Source organism: Aquarana catesbeiana, linkage group LG02 (genome assembly GCF_042186555.1).
Source record: "Aquarana catesbeiana isolate 2022-GZ linkage group LG02, ASM4218655v1, whole genome shotgun sequence".
NCBI classification, from domain to species: Eukaryota; Metazoa; Chordata; class Amphibia; order Anura; family Ranidae; genus Aquarana; species Aquarana catesbeiana.
The window spans coordinates 773,254,328-773,269,780 of record NC_133325.1 but is presented as its reverse complement, the minus strand read 5'-3'; the positions used below and the strand labels follow the sequence as shown (position 1 = coordinate 773,269,780).

The following is a 15,453-nucleotide window of genomic DNA, read 5'->3' as shown; positions in this document are numbered from 1 at the left end:
AGCGAGGCCTAGTCATTACTGTTCACTTTGTACTCACTTTTGTTGCCAGCGGTTTAGACATTAATGGTGTTGAGTTATTTTGAGGGGACAGCAAATTTACACTGTTATACAAGCTGTACACTCACTACTTTACATTATAGCAAAGTGTCATTTCTTCAGTGTTGTCACATGAAAAGATATAATAAAATATTTACAAAAATGTGAGGGGTGTACTCACTTTTGTGAGATACTGTAAATGGCCTACACCTATGGCAAGGGCATTATTCAACTTTAGTCAGGGCTGCACAGTTTGTTTTTATCTACAGACACCACTTACCTGCATAGGCAGTTTTTGGTAACGGTGAACTAATCCACTAATGACTCAGATTGATGTCGGGGCCAGAAATAAACCCATTCACAAAAATTCTCATACAGGATTATTTTATTGTTTGATATGCTTGCTAATGCAATTGCAAACTGAAAGCAGAGAGGAAAGATAGATATACCGGAACAATAAAATCCAGGTTAGTCAAATGTCATGCCTCGTTGTCATCCTGGTTACACAGCAACACTCCAAAGACATGCTGGTAGGTTAATCGGATCCTGTCTAAATTGGCCCTAGTATATGAATGTGAGTGAGGGATCTTAGGTTTTAAGCTCCTTGAGGGTAGGGACCGATGTGAATGTACAATGTATATGTAAAGCGCTGCATAAATTGACGGCGAAATAATTGAAATAAATAACCAAATAAATAAAACACATTAGGAAGCAAACAAAAAAAAAACAGAATGTGCTTGTGTGCCCCATAGCAACCTAATGTTTCCTACTTATATTGTCACATGTCCTGGTTAGTTGCTATGGGTGGGACTTTCCCACGGTTGAGTAATTAACCACTTACGGACCGCTGCACGCCAATATACGTCCTAAGCTTGAGGAGGAATATAGGAAGCTAGCTGCCATAACCCCGGTATCCGCCTCTTCGGCCGGTGGTTCCGCTTTCCGATAAGAGTGGTCTCTGCATCGGATTTGCCACAAGATCACTTTTATCGCCATCCGCCGCCTACCGGAGCCGTCGGCAGCGGCAGAGGTGATCGGATCTTCACCCTTGCAGGGTATGGAGACGAGTGAGGGGAAGATGGCCCCACCGGTCTCCATAACATTGCAGGGCGCAAGCAACGTCAAAACATCACTTCCGCCCATAGCTCTTAAAGGGACATTTTTTAATTCTTTTTTTTTTTTTTTTTAAATGACAATTTTTTTATTTTTTATTTTTATGGCATTTTAACCACTTGCTTACTGAGCACTTAAACCCCCCTCCTATCCAGACCAATTTTCAGCTTTCAGTGCTTTCACATTTTGAATAACAATTACTCAGTCATGCAACACTGTACCCAAATTATTTTTTTGTCCTTTTTTTCATACAAATAGAGCTTTCTTTTGGTGGTATTTGATTACCTCTGGGTTTTTTATTTTTCGCGCTATAAATGAAAAAAGACCAAAAATTAAAAGAAAAACAAATTTTTCTTAATTTCTGTGATAAAATTTTGCAAATTAGTAATTTTTCTTCATAAATTTTGGCCACAATTTATAATGCTACATATCTTTGGTAAAAATAACCAAAAGTTAGTGGAAATTATTTGGTCGGTGTGAAAGTTTTAGAGTCTACAAGCTATGATGCAAATCATAAAAAATTATCACATCTGATGTACTGGTGGCCTATCTCATTTCTTGAGACCCTAGCAAGCCAGGGAAGTAGAAACGCCCCCCAAATAACCCCTTTTTGGAAAGTAGACATTTCAATGTATTTAGTTAGAGGCATGGTGAGTTATTTGAAGTTGTAATTTTTTCCCACAAATCTTTGCAAAATTGAGATTTTTTTTTTTCCCCCCACAAAATGTTCATTGTAATAGCTTATTTCTCCCACATGGCATGTGTATACCACAAATTACACCCCAAAATACATTCTGCTACTCCTCCTGAGTATAGCGATACCACATGTGTGGGACTTTTTCAATGCCTGGCCACATACAGAGGCCCAACATGCAGGGAGAACCACCAGGTGTTCTAGGAGCATAAATTACACATCACATTTCTCAACCACCTATTACACTTTTGAAGGCCCTGGAGCACCAGGACAATGGAAACACCCACAAAATTAACCCATTTCGGAAAGCTAACACCCCAACGTATAATCTATGAGGCGTAATGAGTCTTTTGAACTGTTCATTTTTTTTCAGAAGTTTTTGGAAAATATGGGAAAAAAATGAAAACGCATTTTTTTTTTTTTACACAAAGTTGTCCGTTTATAAGATATTCCCAACACATAGCATTTAAATAGCAAAAATCACACACCAAAATACATTCTGCTACTCCTCCTGAGTATTACAATACCACATGTGTGGGACTTTTTCACTGCCTGGCCACATACAGAAGCCCAACATGCAGGGATCATCATCAGGTGTTCTAGGAGCATAAATTACACATCACATTTCTCAACCACCTATTACACTTTTGAAGGCCCTGGAGCACCAGGACAATGGAAACACCTACAAAATGACCCAATTTTGGAAAGCTAACACCCCAACGTATAATCTATGAGGCTTAATGAGCCTTTTGAACGGTTCCTTTTTTTCCAGAAGTTTTTGGAAAATGTGGAAAAAAATAAAACCGCATTTTTTTTTTTTACACAAAGTTGTCCGTTTATAAGATATCTCCAACACATAGCATTTAGATAGCAAAAATGACACCCCAAAATACATTCTGCTACTCCTCCTGGGTATGGCAATACCACATGTGTGAGACTTTTACACAGCCTGACCACATACAGAGATCCAACATGCAAGGAACACCGTCAGGTATTCCAGGGACACATAGCATTCACATACCAAGAATTACACCTCAAAAATACATTATGCTGAGCAAAGCGTAAACAAAAGATTACCTGTGGTTGTAGTAGCGCAGTTGTACACAGGAGGATAGCACTGGTCCAGGCAGCAGGCAGGGACTTGGTCAGCAGCGGCGAACACAATTGTCCAGGCAGCAGGCAGCATTACAGACCATATAAAATCCAGGGTCAGTGCAGGCAGAGATATTGTCCGCAGTGCCAAAAATATTGGTCCTGGTAGTAGGCAGGTCCATGTGGTGTGGTCAGTGCGACAGGCAGAGGCATGATGGCAGTAAGTCCTACAGGCAGAAGTAGGGCCTCGTTCAGGACAGAATGGGGACAGGGGCAGAGGCTTCTCCCACCCAAATCTCTTTGAAGACTCTGAGTCTCCAGACCCTAATCTAGGATTGAGAAAACAAAAAAAAAATGTTTTCTTCATCCAGAAAAACAATTCTGGAGCCCCTCACATATGTGAGACCCCTGTGTTGAATCCCACTAGTCCAGTAGCAGGGTACAAGATCAGTCCAAGAGGCAGGCAAATATCATGGTCAAACAGTCCAAGGTCAGTTCCAGATCAGGCAGATGTATGTACAGAATCGTTAGGCAGAAGCATGGTCGAATAACAGTCCAGGGTCAGTTCCAGATCAGGCAGAGGTATGTACAGAATCGTTAGGCAGAAGCGTGGTCAAATAACAAGCCAGGGTCAGTTACAGAGCAGGCAGTGGCATAAGGGGTGTGAGGGTAAATTGCAGGAACTTAGGCTTACGTTTACCATACTTCACTAATAATTTAGTGAAGTATGGTAACGGCGAAAACATTCACCTATGCAGAGGCCTGGTTCGGAAGGACATTGTGCACAATAAAAAGATGTGTCTCTTCTGAATCCTGCTCTGGTACACACCTTACATTTTTTTTGCCGTCGTTGGCCTGTTGGTTTGGGAGGGATTTTATCGGGAAAGTGGCGTTCGGAGAGTCGACTTAGAACATCTGATCGGATATTTTCTGGTGGCTCGTTCGGGAATATAAGGGCAGTGAAAACTTCCTCCTGGTAGCCAAGGAAGCGTTTGGGGTTTTGGGTGGAGTTACTATAAATTACATATGAAATGTATATGGCCAATTGAAAAAAATAAATTGCGACTTTTTTATACCAATGGTATGTCCGTCTTGTGGCAAGGTACGGTTCCAGCATTTGGTCATTGAAGTCGACTCCCCCCATAAACAAATTATAATCATAGATGCATTTAGGTTTTTGTATGGGGCCATTCCTTCTGGGGATTTCCACGAAGGTATCATTGTGGATTGAAGACAACATGTAGACATCCCTTTTGTCCCTCCACTTCACTGCCAAAATCTCGATGTTTCGTAGACTTGCCGTTTCTCCTTTTCTCAATTTCTTATTGACAAGAATTTGAGGAAAGCCCTTCTGGTTCTTTTTTATGGTGCCACATGCTGGTGTCTTCTTCCGGTGAAGGTTGTGGAACAGGGGCAGCGATGTGTAGAAGTTGTCTATGTATAAATTGTAGCCTTTTTCCAGTAGGGGGTATATGAGGTCCCAAACAATTTTCCCGCTTGATCCCAAGTAGTCTGGGCAATTAGGGGGTTGCAGCTGGGTGATCTTCCCTTCGTACACTTTGAAGGCATATATGTACCCTGTGACTCGGTCACATAATTTGTATACTTCACCCCATAGCGGGCCCTTTTACTGGGAATAAATTGTTTTATTTTAAGCCTGCCACTAAATTTAACAAGGGACTCATCCACACATATGTTTTGGTCCGGGGTAAACAGCTGGGGGAATACTTCAGAAAAATCATTTAGAAGCGGCCGAATTTTGAAAAGCCTGTCATAATTTGGGTCATTTCGGGGAGGGCACTGGGTATTGTCATTGAAATGAAGGAACCTCATTATCATGAGGTATCTGTTTCTGGGCATTGCCTTGGAGAATATTGGCATGTGGTGGATGGGGTGGGTTGACCAATAGGACATCAAAGTGTTTTTTTTGGTGAGTCCCATATAAATGTGAGGCCTAAAAAAACCTTCAACTCCTCCACCGTTAGGTCTCTCCACTCGTAGGGATGGGCATAGTAGGACGTTGGATTATTTAAAATAAATTGCTGTGCATAAAGGTTGCACTGGGCCACAATATTTGATAGCATGTCCTCGGTAAAAATTAAATTAAAAACATTTATTGGGAAAAAATTCTCCGTGTCCACCTGGACTCCTGGCTGGGCAGTGAAAGGGGGAATGTTGGCTTCTCCTGAAGTAGGAGGAAGCCACAAGGGGTTCTGCAGGGCATAGGGAAGGCTGGCATGGGTCCTTGGCTTTTCTTGCCGAGGTACTGCGGTGCTGGTGGATGGCACTGCTGTGCTGGTGGATGGCACTGCGGTGCTGGTGGATGCCACTGCCTCCTCACCAGAACGCCTTCGTTTGGCAGGCCGAATATCTTCCTCCTCTGAGTCACTCAGTGTTCCACTACTGAGGAGTGGCTCATAATTTATGTCCGACTCAGAATCAGAGTCTGAAAGGGAATCCGAAAAAGAGAGCTCCCCGTTGCTCTCGTCGGCCTGGGAAAGTATTTGGAATGCCTCTCCGGCGGAAAAGCATCTTTTGGACATGGTTGCTGGTGGTGATGCGACACAGGTGTGTGCTAAGCCTGCACTGATGGGCACTGATGAGGCGGCACTGATGAGCACAGATGGACACTGAGGTGGCACAGAGGGGCACTGATGAGGTGGAACAGATGTGCAATGATGAGGTGGAACAGATGTGCACTGATGAGGCGGCACAGATGGGCACTAATTAGCACAGCTAGGCACTGATGAGGTGGCACAGGTGGGCACTGATGAGGTGGAACAGATGTGCACTGATGAGGTGGAACAGATGTGCACTGATGAGGCGGAACAGATGGGCACTGATTGGCACAGGTGGGCACTGATGAGGTGGCACAGGTGCTCACTGATGAGGTGGCAGAGGTGGGCACTGATGAGGTGGCACAGGTGGGCACTGAGCGGGAACAGATGTGCACTGAGATGGCACAGATGTGCACTGATAAGGTGGCACAGATGAGGTGGCACAGCTGGGCACAGATGAGGTGGCACAGATGGGGCGGCACAGATGGAGCGGCACAGATGGGCACTGATGAGGTGGCACAGATAGGCACTGATGAGGCGGCACAGATGTGCCCTGATTGATTGCACAAATGTGCACTGAGGCAGCACAGATGAGCACCGATTGGCACAGGTGGGCACTGATGAGGTGGCACAGGTGGGCACTGATGAGGTGGCACAGGTGGGCACTGATGAGGTGACACAGGTGGGCACTGATGAGGTGGAACAGGTAGGCACTGATTGTGAAGATGTGCAAATGGACACTGATCACCGATGGCAGACAGGTGGGCACTGATTGGCACAGGTAGGCACCGATTGGCACAGGTGGGCACCAATTTGCACAGGTGGGCACTGTACTGATGGGGCACTGTACTGATGGGGCACTGTAGGCACTGTAAAAACGTTTTTGTAACAATCACAGATCGCTGTCAGATTCTCTCTCTCCTCACACGCTGTCTCTGTGTGAGGAGAGAGAGCCGGCAATGAGAGATGATCTCATATGTTTACATTTGAGATCATCGCTCATTGGCCATCGCAATCGCGCTGTAAATGGCTGCTGTGATTGGCCATTTACAGAGATCTGTGATTGGCTGTGTCCAACACAGAACTTCCCTGATGAGCGCTCGTGAGAGCGCACGGGGAGCGGGGAAAGGGGAGGCCGTCATATGACAGCCTCCCGGTAATTGACATCTGTGCTGTAGCCATCATTCGGCTATTGCCGGATGTCAAGTGGTCTTTTTGACCCCAGATCTCATATTTAAAAGGTCCTGTCATGCTTTTTTTTCTATTACAATGGATGTTTACATTCCTTGTAATAGGAATAAAAGTGACACATTTTTTAATTATTTTTTAAACAGTGTAAAAATAAGAAATTAAAGGTAAAAAAAATATGTTTTTAAACGCGCCCCGTCCCCCCGAGCTTGCGTGCAGAAGTGAACGCTTGCATGAGTAGCACCCACATATGAAAATGGTGTTCAAACCACACATGTGAGGTATCGCCACGATCGGTAGAGCGAGAGCAATGATTCTAGTCCTAGACCTCCTCTGTAACTTAAAACATACAACCTGTAGAATTTTTAAAATGTCGCCTATAGAGATTTTTAAGGGTAAAAGTTTGTCGCCATCTGAAAAAGAGCGGGCAAAGTTTTGAAGCATGACGTGTTGGGTATCAATTTACTCGGCGTAACATTATCTTTCACAATATGAAAAAAAATTGGGCTAACTTTACTGTTGTCTTATTTTTTAATTTAAAAAAAGTGTATTTTTTCCAAAAAAAGTGGGCTTGTAAGACCGCTGCGCAAATACGGTGTGACAGAAGGTATTGCAACGACCGCCATTTTATTCTCTAGGGTGTTAGAAAAAAATTTAAAATGTTTGGGGGTTCTAAGTAATTTTCTAGCAAAAAAACCTGTTTTTAATTTGTAAAGAACAGATCTCGGAAAGAGGATCAGTCCTTAAGTGGTTAAAGGTATGAAGGGCAGAGGTAGGCTCTACAGGATCACTATCTATGTTTTTTCCATAACTTTCCATTGTGAAGGAAGGAAGCGGGCTTTAAATTAAAACTCTAGGAAAACAGCCAAACATACAGTTGAAATACAGTCATGCCACTTCCTTTAACCACTTCATCCTTGGAAGGATTTACCCCCTTAATGACCAGGCCATTTTTTGCGTTACTGCAGTGTGTCGCTTTAACTGACAATTGTGCGGTCATGTGTCGCAGTACCCAAATAAAAATGATGTCCTTTTTCTCCCACAAATAGAGCTGTCTTTTGGTGGTATTCGCAATAAACAAAAAAGACCGACAATTTAAAAACAATTAAAAAAAAAAAAACAGTATTTTTTACTTTTTGCTATAATAAATATCCCCAAAAAGATGTAAAAAAATTAATTTCTTCATCAGTTTAGGCCAATATGTATTCTTCTACATACTTTTGGTAAAAAAAAAAAAAAAAAATCACAATAAGCGTATATTGATTGTTTTGTGCAATAGTTATAGCGTCTACAAAATAGGGCATAGATTTATAGCATTTTTCTATTATTATTATTTATTTTTTTTTTACTAATAATGGCAGTGATCAGCGATTTTTAGTGGGACTGCAACATTGCTGCGGATAGATAGGACACTTTTGACACTTTTTTTGGGAGCAGTGACATTTATACAGCGATCAGTGCTATAAAAATGCACTGATTACTGTATAAATTACACTGGCAGGAAAGGGGTTAACACTAGGGGGCGAGCAAGGGCTTAACTGTGTTCCCTAGGGAGTGATTCTAACTGTGGGGGAGGGGACTGACTGGGAGTACAGAGAGATCGCTGTTCTAATCACTAGGAACAGGCGATCACACTCTACTCCCCTGACAGAACGGGGATCTGCTTTGTTTACACTGGCAGATCCCAGTTTTGCCTCTCTGTGGAACGATCGCAGGTGGCCGACAGACCTCTGGCGTACCGCTACAGTGATTCACGCAATAGAGCCGCCCTGCCCTAGTGGCGGCTGGTCGGCAAGTGGTTAAAGGGTTAGTTCACCTTTAACTTAAAAAGGCGCCTGTAGATAAAACCAAAACTATGCATTTGAATAATGTCCTTGCTATAGGTGTAGGCCATTTACATACTTCAATTAATATAATTTAATCCTAAATATCGGTTATATACCAAAAATGGTAAGCCGACCCGTAGGATAAATTAGAAGGCGCTCAAAAACACTTCAGATGTAACTGACTGTACCAACATATGTGACAATGTCTGGTAGTTTGGGAAGTTCCCTGGAAAAAATTATATATATATGTATAAAATATATATATCAGTGTATCTGTAATCTAAGGTGATAGTGATACCCTCTATCTACAAATCAATCACCTAAATGTAATACTCCTCTAGTGAACAAAAACAATAAGTGTACAAATAAAGTTGTATATCTGACAGCATACAATAGTGGTGACACCCTCTAATAGTAAATTACTGATCTGAGTGTAACACGCTGAGTTACCAACATGCCTCAGAGGTGCCTGTGGATAAAAACAAAAAAATGCTCGTACAAAAAATATATAATGGTGATATAATCTAATTAGTGAACCAATCAGCAAAGTGTATCACACCCTTATCGATCAGCAGGTTGACTAGGTGTGATCGATCAGGTTACAACTCGTATCTATACCATAATGGTGATACCCTCTACTAATGAATGAGTTATTTGTGTATGACACACTAAATAAATAGCGGACCACACATATATATATATATATAAAAACCTGTAAAACTAAAAGAAAATAAATAACATGCAACCTCTATACTGTGAAGTGGTCATAAAAACCTATATAAGTGACAGCAATATACTATTTATATGTGACAATCAAGCGTGTAGTTCAGTTCATGCTGCAAAGTTCAAAACTCTAAATACAGTCAATGAATAGAACCAGCCTTCAATAGGCTGTAGGTGATCTGAACTGGTGACAGTGAAGATAATTGATCAAATGTCCCACACAAATAATTCCTCAGTGGAAAATATCAAATTGATGAATAACTCCGTGTTTCTTCCACCTCACCACTGTGCAAGTGAATCGCACTCTCCAGACATGCACATAAAAGAGAAGGAGTGCTCCAATAGTGTAATTCTTTTATGTGGATCCATTGAACATCATCCCTGTGAAACCTCGTATACAATATTTGCCCAGGAGTGTGGTAAAGAAAGCTAGTTTAGGGAGGCCCGGAGTGAAAATGAGGAAGGAATGATAAAGGAGGGCCGGGCATGACAGTGTGGAGAAGGAGACACAAGAGGGGTTAATTAGAAATAGGGAATGGGAGTGTCTAGGAAGGGTGGTGGAAGATAGGAACTTGTAAAAGGGGGAGTGGCATTACTTAAGGGGAGAGGTGGAGCCAGGAAGGGGCAGTGGAGAGAAAGAAGACACAGGAGGAGGCAGTTTTATTCACTGCTCCTCCAGCATCAGCATGGAGGACAGGACACCATCCTGGCGAGGCTGAGGGCTGCGACGGCGACGAGAGGAGTGGACTGGCTGAAGAGGCAAGTCGGGGCACTGATATTGGATGAGGAGGGATCGTGGACAGTGGAAGAGACCCATCACGTGCGGAGGTCGCGGCCTCCGGCGTGTTTTTCACCAGGGCCGCCATCGCGGCCTGCTCGGCAGACAGGGAGCCCTCGGGGGGACCGATCAGCGCCCCCAGTGAAGCGGACACAGCGACAGGATAACTCAGGGCCCGGGCGGTCTGCACGCCGCAGGCCTACTCCGGGGGGCGGGGCCACGGGCCGTTATGGCGCCGCTTCACCGCCAGAGTTTCACAGGCCTCAGAGTGAGGGTTTAACACATGGGGGGTGGCAGAACAGGCAGGGGGGCTAAGGGGGGGAGTAGTGAGGACACAGTGGCTACCGGAGGGGGATTAGAGTGGTCAGCAAGGCTGTGGGTGGGCGGGGCTTAGCCAACAGACTGGCACATGGACAGAAGGATGGCGGTGGTGGTCACAAGCAGGCCGATCGGTGCAGCCAGGGCGACTCCTAGTGGCGGTTCAGGAAGAAGTATAGCGGCAGGAGAGAGTCGGCCCTTATATGATCAGATCTTCACGGCTTCCGGGGCCTCTTCACCCGGGGGGCTGACAACGCCAACTGTCAGGGAGCAGGACGATCGCTCGGAAGGTGAGGTGTCCGACAGCGAAGAACAACAAGTGCCAGCAGGAGAGACCAATCGGAGGCGGTGGGGGCGTGCTCCCAGACAGCCCGGTGAGTCCAGCAATGATTTATCTGTGATTAAGGCATTACATGACTTATTAGGGGTCGTAACAGCGGGTACAGTGGGGATAAAGGGGGGGGGGGGCGCCTGATCAGCAATTGGCGGCTCCAAGGCCGGCCAGTTCTGGATCAGGGGCGCAATTGAAGGATTTATCGAAAGGATTGCAGAATTTGGTGGGTAGATTTGAACTGGGACAGGAACAGCTGCCGCAGGTGGCCCTTGGAAGGGAACGGTAACCGGGGGGGAAAGAGGTGCTATGGCGACTAGGGTAAGGGTGCAGAGGGTGCCGGACCCCTCGGGGGCGGCAGCAGAAGGAGCGGGTCAAGGAAAAAAGGGGGGCTACAGAGGGGGCGGCAACAACGGCCAGAGTGGAGGTGGTGAGTATTGCGGATGCGGCGAAGGGCGAGGTATATGGGTGCTTTGAGGGTCCACTGGGAACACACTTAAAGGAGGAGGTTCGGGATAATATTGTCAAGGGTGAATATGTGGAGATATTTTTCCCTATTGCCGCTGGAAAAAATTTAACCGGTGATAGGGTAAAACCGGATAATTCCAAGAAGGGGGGATGAAGAAAAAAGAGGTACAGGCTGATTCCGCGGACATTTACAAATTGTAAATTTGGGGGGTCCTGTAAGTTTAAGCACGAGTGCTTCAAAAAAAAAAAAAAAAAAAAAAAAAAAGGGAGGCGTCACAGCGAGCCTGCACATGAAAGGGACGACGCCGGAAAGGTGAAAAGGAAGAAGCCTTTTCTAAGTAGGTATCCGGACTAGGTAGCGATGAGGCTATTGGTCACGGGGTTTGGGGAAGGTTTTCGTATACCATGTTCATGGGCAGTGGTTCCACCACTGACAAGAAATTAGAAGGTTAGTGGGGGGGAAAAAATTGGCGAAGGAAGTGGCTTTGGGTCGGATGGGGGGCCGTTTGTGGATAATACCTATACAGGATTTAGTTGTTTCACCTTGGGGGGTGGGGCCTAAGAAGGAACCGAACAAGTTCCGACTTATTCATCATTGGTCATTTCCTAAGGGAGTTTGGTGAATGATTTTATCGATCCGGAAGCATGCACTGGGTCTTACACGTCATTCAACGTGGCAGTATGATGGGTGAGGAAGTATAGCAAAAGAGCCATTGATGGCAAGTCGGACATAGAATCTGCCTTCCGCTTGCTTCCGGGGCATCCGGATAGTTTCCGGCCGTTGGGTTGTTATTGGCAAGAACAGTTTTATGTAGACAAATGCTTACCTATGGGTTGCTTCATTTATGGTGCCATGTTTGAAGCATTTAGCTCATTTCGGGAGTGGGTGGTTAGGGATGTGTCGGGCCTAGATTCGGTCATACATTACTGCCTCCGACGTGTGTGCGATTCTGCTAGCCACGTTGCAGCACTTCGCGGGCAGGTTTTTGGAGTGCCTTTAGCAGAGGATAAACAGAAGCCCCGACGACGGAACTCAGTTTGTTGGGGGGATAGTGGTAGATGTGGAAACAGTGGAATGTCGCCTGCCCAGAGGTAAGTTGGAGAACTTATACAAAGTAATTTGAGGGATCCACAGACTGTGGTAAGTCCAGTTGAGGGCTTTGCAGTGGTTACTAGGTAAGTTGACTTTCGCTTGTAGGATAATCCCAATGGGGAGGGTGTTCTGTCGACGGCTGTCGGCAGCAACGGTAGGGGTCAAGGCACCTACATATTTGGTCAGGCTTAATAGGGAAACCGGGAGGACTTGAAGGTATGGTATGAGTTTCTGGAGTCGTACAACGGCAGATCGTTGTGGATGTCGGGCCCGGTGACATGGATTTAACTACAGACGCGGTAGGGGCTAAGGGTTATGGGGGCGTTTTTTTCAAGGGCAGTGGAGTGCGGGTCCTTGGCCGCAAGTATGGGTGGAGGCAGGGTTCGCGTAACCTGGTGTTACTGGAACTCTTTCCAGTAGTACCGGCGTTGGAACTTTGGGGGTGAGGCTTGTAGGAATATGAAATCGGGACTGAATTGTGCCAACAGGGGAGTGGTCCAGGTGATCAACCGCATGTCGGCGTCATCACCACCTGTACTAAGGCTATTGCGTAGGTTGGTGTTGAGGTGCTTGGGATTGCACATTTTCTTGTATGCTGGTCACATACCTGGAGTGTATAATACACTGGCTGATGCACGGTCTCGCTTTCAGTGGGACAGATTCAGAGAGTTGACCCCGGGCGCAGAGCAGGAGGGAGTCCCTTACACAGATTGGATGTGGGAGCTGGCATTGGAGTCGCCGCGGGATGGATTCGGCAGTCAGTGAGTGTAGCCACGCGGGCGCATTATACTAAGGTATGGAAGGAGTGGTTGTTAATGGTACAGGAGGCCAGGATTGGTAAGGACAGGGCGGAGGTAAGGTTGTGGGTTTTGTATTTTGTGTCTAGGAACATGGAACGTGGGGGATTGGTCTCTGCCATTGAGCGGAAGATGGCAGGCCTGTCATGATTTTACAACTGATGGGGGAGGAGGACGCAACAAAAGAGTTTGGGTGAAACAGGCTTAAAAAAAAAAAAAAAAAAAAAGGGGGGGGGGTTTTCCGGAGGGGTCACATGAAATTGGTTATGAGACGGCCTGTCACGTTTGCCAGTCTGAGGGCCATATGTGGGATGTTGTGTTCAGTATGTATCTCAAGCTATGAGGTCTTACTGTTTTACTGCGGTATCTTCGCTGGCATTTTATGACTAAGGCATAAAGATGGGTCCTATTTATCAAAAATTCCAATTTATGTCGGTGTTCAGCAAATGCCTTTTCAGGGCAGGCTTGGAGGGGGAACAATACGCTTCACACTCCTTCCGCATAGGGGCGGCTACTGAAGCTGCCAGGTGTGGGTAGGATGAGGCGGCGGTGTGGAGGAACGGGAGGTGGGAATCAAGGAGATTCCGCATTTAAAAATAAATAAATAAATAAATAAATAAAATACAATTTTAAAGAAAGAGAACAGGGGGAGGTAAACCGGATTTACGGGGTGTTTTAAATGAGGTTGTCAGTATGTGGGGATATGCTGGAGTATTGCTACCTTGGATGTTTTGTCGTCTCATTTCAGATGGAGGTTCCACACGCCTCATTTTCAGATGGAGGTTCCACACGCCTCATTTGGATCCTCGGTCATTTCTATGTGTGCTGGGATTGGGCATTTCGCGGAAAGAAGCTTATTTGCGGTGGTTGGGTACGCCTGGTATGAGGTGGGAGAGAGTAGTTCGGGAAGTGGTATGATATGAAATTTGGACAGACCTCCCGATGTTTTGGTAATCCATGCAGGGGTTAGTGGTTTGGGGGGTACGTCCGGTCAGGGAGCTGATCACAGACATCAAGGCTGATTTTCTGCAGTTAAAGGCTGATTTTCCGGGTACTCTGCGGCTATGGTCGGACATATTTGCCCGGACAGTTTGGAGACGGGCTAGATTAGTGACTAGCATTCAGAAAACACGCATATGCATAAACAAAATGGTGGGGAGGTTGTGGTTAATAATGGAGGTTTAGTCATTGGGCATCTAGAATTAGAGACCAATGTTGGGCTCTATTGGATAAAGGATGGAGTTCATCTTTCAGATGGGGGATTGACCTCTAGTCTGGGCTTGCAGGAAGGGATTCAAAGGGCCCTGTGGGTGTGGAGGTGCCTTCAAGAGTAAGTTGGTCACTCTTTCAGGCTGTGGCGGAGTTGCTTGTTGGTCTCTGACGGTGGCAGTAAGAAGTTGGTAATCCAAAAGGGGTGGGGGGCTCATCGGCAAGATCAGCCCCTCCGGTGTATTCCATCATGGTGGATGGAATAAGGAGATGGTGGCACTGCGGGAAAGGGGGTGTCTCCGAGCGGCTACAGCGGGAGGCCTAACGGTTTTCAAAATGGTACCCGCAGTGCGTGGTGGTATATATATTTTTGGTATACATATTTGGTAAACAAGGTGAGTCGCCGTCAGAGACCAACGGACTGGGGTAAAATGTTATGGTATGGGTTTTATGTTGATTTGATAGTGGAGTTATCTGGTTGGTTTGTCTAATAAAAGCTGTTATGGCCATTTATACTCCAAAACAAGGTGTGGACTCAATTATTATAAATGGATATTAAAGTGGGTTGGAGTTTAGGTGCATAACAGTTAATTCATGGGGGTCATTTTGACTACACTGGTCAAGGGAGGCCCGGAGTGAAAATGAGGAAGGAATGATAAAGGAGGGCCGGGCATGACAGTGTGGAGAAGGAGACACAAGAGGGGTTAATTAGAAATAGGGAATGGGAGTGTCTAGGAAGGGTGGTGGAAGATAGGAACTTGTAAAAGGGGGAGTGGCATTACTTAAGGGGAGAGGTGGAGCCAGGAAGGGGCAGTGGAGAGAAAGAAGACACAGGAGGAGGCAGTTTTCCCACCCTCCCTCCCTATATATAGATATATATAAAATCAGAAGTGTATACAATTTATGTTGGGTGTTTGTTGTGATTTTTCTTTTTTGTATTCCAGGTGGAAGACGGTCGTCATAACAGCAAATAAGGGGTGTTTACAGAGGGTGGCGGAGTTGCTTGTTGGTCTCTGACGGTGGCAGTAAGAAGTTGGTAATCCAAAAGGGGTGGGGGGCTCATCGGCAAGATCAGCCCCTCCGGTGTATTCCATCATGGTGGATGGAATAAGGAGATGGTGGCACTGCGGGAAAGGGGGTGTCTCCGAGCGGCTACAGCGGGAGGCCTAACGGTTTTCAAAATGGTACCCGCAGTGCGTGGTGGTATATATATTTTTGGTATACATATT

The 15,453-nt window shown here is 45.5% G+C and overlaps 1 long non-coding RNA gene across 1 annotated transcript; it reads left to right on the top strand.

Annotated features, from left to right (window-relative positions):
- Positions 1-9,691: 9,691 nt before the first annotated feature.
- LOC141129355 (uncharacterized) lies at positions 9,692-15,087 on the top strand. The gene is made up of 2 exons (XR_012241814.1): positions 9,692-9,989; positions 13,764-15,087. It is a non-coding gene; the product is annotated as an uncharacterized lncRNA (long non-coding RNA).
- Positions 15,088-15,453: the final 366 nt, after the last annotated feature.